The following is an 8,666-nucleotide window of genomic DNA, read 5'->3' on the forward strand; positions in this document are numbered from 1 at the left end:
ATTTTCTACAAAAAATGTAAGTGTATATGCTTTATAAACACAAATGATCGCCTTCCAAGTGGTTCCGCCAAAACCGTACTTTCGTATTCTTCAAAAAGCTTACGCTGTATGTCCTACACCTTCCCTATTCTACTTATGGAACAAACGCAGTGGCAGTTCCATTTTTTCTGGAAGTAGAATAGGGAAGGTGTAGGACATACAGTGTAAGCCACTGAAGTCCACTATATGGAGAAAAATCCTGGAATGTTTTCATCAAACACCTTAATTTCTTTTCAACTGAAGAAAGAAGGACATGGACATCTTTGATGACATGGGGGTGAGTAAATTATCAGGAAAATTTTAATGTGAAAGTGAACTGATCCTTTAAAAATAACGATTATTTAATAGTGCTAGAAAATAATAAAGCAAACAGATTGGGGTATTCATGTTCCAAATTTGGTAACAGGGTTGAAAAAAATTGCAAATCTCATATAAAATCAATATAGAAAGGAAATCTCAGATTTGAATTTTTAGTTTATAATCTAGTACAAGGAGTTTAAACTTAGTGGCATCATTTGGTCACGCTCATTGGTGGGAAGTAATATCGATATGAAATGGTAATAATCACTTTCCATTTTGTCAATTTTATACAAATTGCATAAAGACATCCAACTCTGTTTCTGCAAAAAGAATTACAACAACAACAACAAAAACAAAAAACATTTGTTATTAATTTAGAGCTATATTTATATGAACAATATATCAACATTTGGTTTGAAATTAGCTAGTCTTTAATGAGTGACAGCTTAATTTGTGTCAAATCTAAAACTCTGTTACCCATTCTTAATTTTATATATGTTATTAGTTTAATGCTGTATGTTTATTTAATGCTTAGAGCTAGAAAATAACAATTAGCATAACCTCTATATATAATAACAATCACATTCATGTTAATGTATTCATGTTCCACATTTTGGTAACAGGGTTGAAAATTCTGCAAATGTCATAAAATCCATATAGCCAAAAAAAAAAAAAAAAAAGCCTTATTTTGTTGTTTATTTAATGTTTAACACTAGAAAATAATGAAATCACAAATCACACAGGGTATTCATGTTCCATATTTTGGTAACAGGGTTGAAAACATTGCAAATCTCTTATAAAAATGAAAATAGAAAATTAAAAGCTCATTTATATTTAATTTTGTTTTTAATTCAGTAAAAGGAGTTTGGATGATATATGAAGTGTAAATGATGGTCTGACAAAGCTAATACGGTTATTGCTTTTCTTTTTTTTTTTTGGATTCACACTAAGGCAATGGCTAAAAATTGTCCATTTATGCAATGCAATGCTTATATATTGATTTTGACTGGGAAGTGGCCTCTAAGGAGTACTTTTCTTTTCTGGCTGTTAAGTGAATAATTTGCCTTTAACAATATCACAGTCCTTGCGTTAGGTGTATGACTTCTATGTGAGAAAAGCATTGAGTGAAAAACAGATTAGGAACACAGTCCAATGAGTTTAATGGCTTTGACAGTACGAGTGCAGTCAATAACATGTTAATGCTTTTACATTGCTCTTGATAAGAGTCTTTTTATGTCTGTGCTTAAATCAATACGCTTAAACAGGCCAGTTCTTGCATTGTGTGTGGGGATAAAAGTATGGATCATCATAACACATCATCACAACACAAATATTATACAAGCAGTCAAGTGAGTTAGTGTTCAGAGCTGTACAGTAGCTTAAACACTGTGAACGATTAACAGCGAGGCAGAGCATGACAGGGCTGATTTGAAAATGTAATTTCGGAGGTGACATGCCACGCATACATTAAAGCGTTGTTAATAGAGAGCCAATGAAAACACAAGGTCAGGAGCACATGACCTGAGAGTCAGTCTCTTAACCTGAGGAATGTCACAGTCCTCACGTAAGACTTGCCCAAACGAACAGCTAATTATTATGGTAAATCAGGCCAGGGAACAGGTTTTTGGGAGAGTTCACTGGGCAAGAGGTGACGACATTACAATGTGTCTAGTGACAAAACTACCATTAAATAGCATTCAATCTGAAAGACTGAGAGGATGACTGGATCTCTATGGAAAGAATGATGCCATAACGCCACCTAGTGGTGGTTTCTGCACCTTTTAATGAATCTCATTCAGTCCAGTCACAGTTCAGAGCACATAATAACATATTTTTGGGATATGTATGATGGCATTACAGATGGGTTTTTTTATTATTATTATTAATATAGTCCAATGTACAATACAGTACAATATAGTACAATTAATAGCGCCCTTATTATTAATATAGTACCATGTTTTTACACATAACATTTATTTATTTATTTATTTTCCATATTTAGTTTTGAGGCATGTTGGTGGGGGACGGGGGGATATTTACCATTTTAGACACACAAGATGGTAATTTCATGATTTTTAGAAATTTGTGACCCAGGACCACAAAACCAGTCATAAGGGTCAATTTTTTAAAATTGAGATTTATACAAGTTTATATAAGTTTTCCATTGATGTATGTCCTTTGTTAGGATAGGACAATATTTGGCCAAGATACAACTTTTTGAAAATCTGGAATCTGAGGGTGCAAAAAAAATCTAAATATTGAGAAAATCTCCTTTAAAGTTGTTCAAATAAAGACCTTAGAAATGCATATCCATTCACAAAAATACATTTTTGATATATTTATGGAAGGAAATGTACAAAATATCTTCATGGAACATGATCTTTACTTAATATCCTAATGATTTTTGGCATAAAAGAAAAATCGATAATTTTGACCCATACAATGTATTATTGGCTATTGCTACAAATATACTAGTGCGACTTATGACTGGTTTTGTGGTCCAGGGTCACATTTATTTTGAAAATACAATGTGTTTTTGAACAATTACTACACTGTAAAAAAAGAATTGTTGGTTTAACTTAAAAAGTAAGTTACATGGTTGCCTTAAAATTTGAGTTCATTGAAATTAAAAAAATTAAGTTAATGCAATGAAGGCGATTGGTTTAATTAACAGAAACTCAAAATATTATCTGAACCACAATACACTCAAAAAAATATTTAACCCCAAAAATTAAAACTTATGTAATTCAATTGCATATAAAATTTCCATCCATTTTAATCACATAAATCCAATGTAAAAAAGTTAACTTTTACTTAAGCTTCCCCATCATGTTCGGTTGACTTGAATTAATTAAATAAAGGTTATGTTAACTAATAAACTGCAATTTAAGCTTGTGTAATACATAAAACTTACTCTTTTAATATAACTTATTCTTACTTGCTTTATATAACTACCTTAAATTAATTTATTTATATTAAATAAATGGTCAAACACATGTTACATTCATAAAAATTTATTGTCTCAATTGCTGCAGGAATAATAAGAAACATCCAATCTGACAAAAAATAGAACATAATGCAGTATTTCACAAGTTAAGACAACTGTTTACAGCAGTTTTGTGCTTTCTCCGAAACTAACACAATGGTTATGGCTCCTTGTTTGACTTTTTAGTTTAAGTCTGTGTGCCAAAAAGTTCATAGATCAACAAGGAACCAAATTTCAACATCAAGCATTATTTTCATATATTCAAGGTAACATTGGGATCTCTCTGCATAGTATGGTAGTCAGTTTGTGCTTTTGCTTGTCTGAAACTTGAAACGTAACAGTAAATGGTTACATTCCTTGTAAACGTGTAAAAAAACCCAAAACAATCGGGACACTTGGGGAAAAAAGAAAAGCAATTTGAGGGATTATATTTGACTTTACATATAACAGGTTTTCTGTTATCTGTCACATTTCAGCATTTAGACATTCAGCAGCCCAAGTGTCCTACTCACAAGTTAACTTCCTGGACAAGGAATAGCACAAGGCTAACATCTCTGTTAAAGGGTTAGTTCACCCAAAAATTTAATTTCTTTCATTAATTACTCACCCTAATTTTGCTCCAAACCCCTAAGACGTTCATTAATCTTCAGAACACAAATTAAGATATTATGTGTGTACAACCTCAGCTGCGTAGGAGCATGACATAAAAGGGAAGAAAGTAGTTTTTTTGTTTTGTTTTTTGCGCTCAAATAGTATTCTTGTCACTTCATAACATTAAGGTTGAACCACTGCAGTCACATTGACTATTTTAACAATGTCTTTACTACCTTTCTGGGCCTTGAAAGTGGTAGTTGTGTTGCAGTCTATCTGAGGTCAGATAGCTCACGGATTTAATCAAAAATAACCTAATTTGTGTTCCAAAGATGAACAAAGGTCTTACAGGTGTGGAACGACATGAGGGTGAGTAATTAATGACAGAAATTTCATTTTTAGGTGAACTAACCCTTTAAAAATATCAGAGTTTGAGGAAGCCATAAGGTGCATTAGATGTAGTCTCTTGATTTGAGTTAGTGTCATTGGTTCATAGTGTCATTGATCATAGTCTTCAATTCAATGTTTCTTAGGTTTCAAAGTTTCTAAGTCCTTCCAGTGGATCGAAACATCTGTGTGATGTCCTAAAATCTAAATTCATCAGTACCTTCTGGAAGAATTCAAAAGTGAATTTGAGACTCGGAGCATAGCTTGATTGCGTAGATCAATCCAAACAGCAAACAGCATCCAAAGGAAAAACTCCTAAGTGTTGTAGTAGTTTTAAACCCTCTGTTGCTACGCCAACATCCACTGGCTCATCCTCAGCGCTTTCTTTAAGGGTCACAAAAGGGCCCAGAGTGGTCTCAGAAATTCCTCCCTCAGTTCCTTCAGGATTGCAGTCCTAAGCAAGTAAATGAACAAATGAATAAATATATAACACCTTGTTTAGTTTCACTGAAATATTGGCAGCACACAGCAATATACTGTATGTGTAGGTCATTACAAAAAAATATATACAGTACAAACCTGGAATTCTGGAAGAATTCTGGAGAACTGGAAGTGTTGTAATGTCCCCATTGAGATACACACACAGACTCTTTATAACACAGTCTCATTTGAAGTGTATATCTTCGCACTGAAACATATGACACAATATTAAAAACAGTGAATGATTATAGTTCAATCTTTGTAATTAGTTCCAAAGAACGGTAACGCAATTTACCACACCTTGTCTGCAACTGCAATGTGTGTGATATCTTTTGTCCAGAAGCTCCTTTGCTGCTGAAAACTTTAATTTGATTAACAGTGTATCTGTCCAGCTGCTATGAACATTGACAGAAGTGGCACAGTCGTTATCCGCATTAATTCCGCTTTTATCTGAGAGGAAAAAAGGAAGAAGGAAGAGATGGAGGCCTACTGTAGAGGAAACTATAGTAATTTACAAAAAAAATCTAATGTAAATGTAAATAACAAAAACACTTACTTAATTTACTGTGAACAGGTTGACTGAATCTCTCCTCAAAATGTCCAAATTTAATCTTAGAATGTTTCAATAACTTAAACATACTGGATAGTTCTGTGATGCTTCTTCCACACACTTTACGTTTCCACAAAACTCACATATCTGAAAGTCAAAAAACAGAAAATCGACATCAACAATTTTACAAAGAAATGAAACGAGTAAATTTTAGTTTTAATACAAGAAATATGAAAAAATATTACACATACCATAATTGAGTTATTGTCCCACTGATGAGGTTTCTGAAATAGTAAAGATGACATACACTTTATTATTATTATTTATATATTTTTTATGAAATTACGACTTGAAAAGAATTCATGTTCCCTTTCATGGACACGACTTTTAACAGGATTTTTTTTTTTTTTTTTTTTTAGTTTATATACAGTTGAATGACAAACACACTCTGTCAATGTTTTGGTATATTTCAAAACTATATTTCAAGCAAAGTAAAATGCACATCGAGATGACAAAGCAGGTATTTATATATATATATATATACACTTGTAAAAGTACACAGTCAGTTGAATACATATCTCGAAATGATCAAATTTACAAATACTTGTAAGACAATATAATATATAGATAACGTATTCATTAACGTAGATAACGTATAAGTTACAATAATGAAGTGTGTTTGAGCAACGTTTTGGCTTATTTGCAAAGCAAAACGTTAGCAAAGAACGCTGAAATGACGAATCTATAATTATAATAATAACTCGTAATCCATCTAAATGCGAATATGATGCACGGTGCACCGTCAAGTCGACAGCATAACGTTATCTTAAAATGATCACAGTTACATATATTACTCCTTTTACAGATGAGAAGACCTAAAATAAAAGTTAATAACGGTCAATTCGCGTTAGCAAAAATGCGCCTTCACGCTAAAACTAAGAAAACAAGATAGAATAAACATAAAAATGGTTATTGTTTAAGTTTAAATCGTTAATAAACATATCTTACCTTGTAAAACATCCACATCTATTCATCCAAATCCTCCTTTTCGCTGAGTCAGACAGTAGATCGCCATTGCGCCTTCAGATGTTGTTTTTTGAACTCAGACTTCAGTGAGCATGCGCAACACTTGCATTTGCGCCTTATGGCAACAAATTAAGTATAGTTTATGTAATTTGATCAGGTCGGTCTTGTATCCATTTCATTCATGTTGTATAAAAGTAATTTGGAATAATAATAGGTATTTTTATTAGTTTTTAAATATGTTTTATTAGATTTTTTTGCTTAATTTCAAATAGTGGCAAGAATCATTTTTTTGAGTGTAATTATCTAAGTTGATTTGACAAAAGAAAAAATGTTGCAAAAACAAACTATGATTTTTTTTACAGTGTATCATAATATTTATGGGGCATTTACCGTTTTTTTTGGTGGTTTCTACGATGGTAATACCATGTTTGTTTGTTTTTAAATATAATATCACGGCAATAGAGTGTTTATAGGACATTTACCATGGTAATACTGTGTCATGTACCACAGATTTATTTATTTATCTATTTATTTATTTTTTGGTACATGCAAGTTGGTAAAAATGTATTTTTTAAGCATATTCCGTAGTAATGGTAATACATGGGTAAAACCGTAGTATTATCATGTTATTACCATTTGATGATAACTGTAGTTTAAGCTGATCACCAGCTATAACTTAATTATGATTACCAGTATGATCAGGTGTGTTTTGGTCAATCTCACGCTGATTTTGGCTGATCATCATCCATGGCACATTGGTCAGCCTGGCCTGCTTGCAACAGTAACCAGCCTGTGCCATCTAAAACCAGTTAGGACTTTAAGCTGGTCCAAACAATATAACTCTCTCTCCTTTGGCTCATCTAAATACACTTCCACTCCAGCAAGAGTCATTTTAGGAGAAATCTGCCTATATTAAAAAAGAGGAAGTGTGAGGGGCTCCTGTCTTCATGCACCCCCGATCATGCGGTTGACAGGCCTGCGGCGCGCTGGAACGGGCTGCTGGGCAGGAGCTTGAGTGAGTGTAATGAAACCCGCCGACAGGCCAGTCATATTTAGACAAGCCCAACGATACAGCCGGCTCGAACCAGAACACTTACACTAAATACAGAGCCGAGTCAAAGGTGAGAGACAGCAGTGAGGGCCAAACATCATGCATCAGTGACCGCAGTGTGTTGGTCTGTCTCGGACATGCAAAGCGCAGCCCATTTGGACACAGTGTCCGAGTTTTAAATGACAACATTACCAATTCATGAAAGGTTTAAGAAGTGTCCTGACTGTCAGTCAAACAGGACTAAACACGCTTCAAAATGTAACAGAACCACAGCCAATCAAAACTTGACAATTAATAAAAATACAGTTTGTAGTCCTCAAAGAGAATTAGCATGTGTTTTCAAATTTATGAGTGAAAACATTGTCACTTTCATGGATTGTAATTACCTTAAAATACCTCAAATGTGAATTTTGAACTGTTTTAAAGTCATTAACTGCTCTAAAAATGTTGCTACTGCAACTTTAACTACACTTAAAGCAAAGTAATATGTAAATTTTTGGATTAAAATATGCAAAAACCACTAGAACAGTGTTATAAATTTTGTTGACTTGTGTACTTACAGTATCCCAAATGTTTGCAAGAATGTTTAATTTCAGAGAAATAAGCAATTTTAACCAGGACACGAACCATGTCCATGTGTCGTTTATCAAAGATGTCATACCCGCGTTACCCTCAATTTCCGGTTTTATTTAGTAGAAACCATGGAAACACCAAAGACGCTTTAATATATTATGGTGTTTTATTAGACAGGTGAGCAACTGTTTGGATACATTCATCGACAGAAAACTAATCGAGTTATATAGCTCAACAAATTTACATATTGTGCCCTTAATTTTCATTAAATGCAATTAGCTGAAGTTTAGAGGGTTTTTTTACTCATTTAAAGTAGGACTTAATTTTATCTTTATATATTTTTTCATTATTATTTATACTGTCTTTGAAATATTGTTAAAGTGAACTGCCGAATATACTGACAAGCATTTATGGTTAATTATAATATACTTTTAATTTATACTGAAACTTGTATGTCAGGTATTTTAATACATTTTAGCACATTTCAAATATAATCATATTTTATTTTATATAATCATTTTAAATGTAATAATGAATTGCATGCCACAGTGAAGTTATAATCAAGTACTTTACATGTGCTTTAGTAGGTTAGTCAACACAAAGTGAGTGTACTTCTGTAAAGCACAACAAAAGATTATTCACTTTAAAGTAGAAGTTTTAAAGGTGTACATAGTCATGTAAGT

At 32.7% G+C, this 8,666-nt stretch overlaps 1 long non-coding RNA gene across 1 annotated transcript; it reads right to left on the reverse strand.

Annotated features, from left to right (window-relative positions):
* Window positions 1-3,876: 3,876 nt before the first annotated feature.
* LOC125248047 lies at window positions 3,877-6,512 on the reverse strand. The gene is made up of 6 exons (XR_007180225.1): window positions 6,342-6,512; window positions 5,585-5,617; window positions 5,340-5,480; window positions 5,084-5,233; window positions 4,883-4,991; window positions 3,877-4,757 (listed from the first exon to the last, which is right to left on the reverse strand). It is a non-coding gene; the product is annotated as an uncharacterized LOC125248047 (long non-coding RNA).
* Window positions 6,513-8,666: the final 2,154 nt, after the last annotated feature.

The sequence above is a fragment of the Megalobrama amblycephala genome, linkage group LG15 (assembly GCF_018812025.1).
Source record: "Megalobrama amblycephala isolate DHTTF-2021 linkage group LG15, ASM1881202v1, whole genome shotgun sequence".
NCBI lineage: Eukaryota > Metazoa > Chordata > Actinopteri > Cypriniformes > Xenocyprididae > Megalobrama > Megalobrama amblycephala.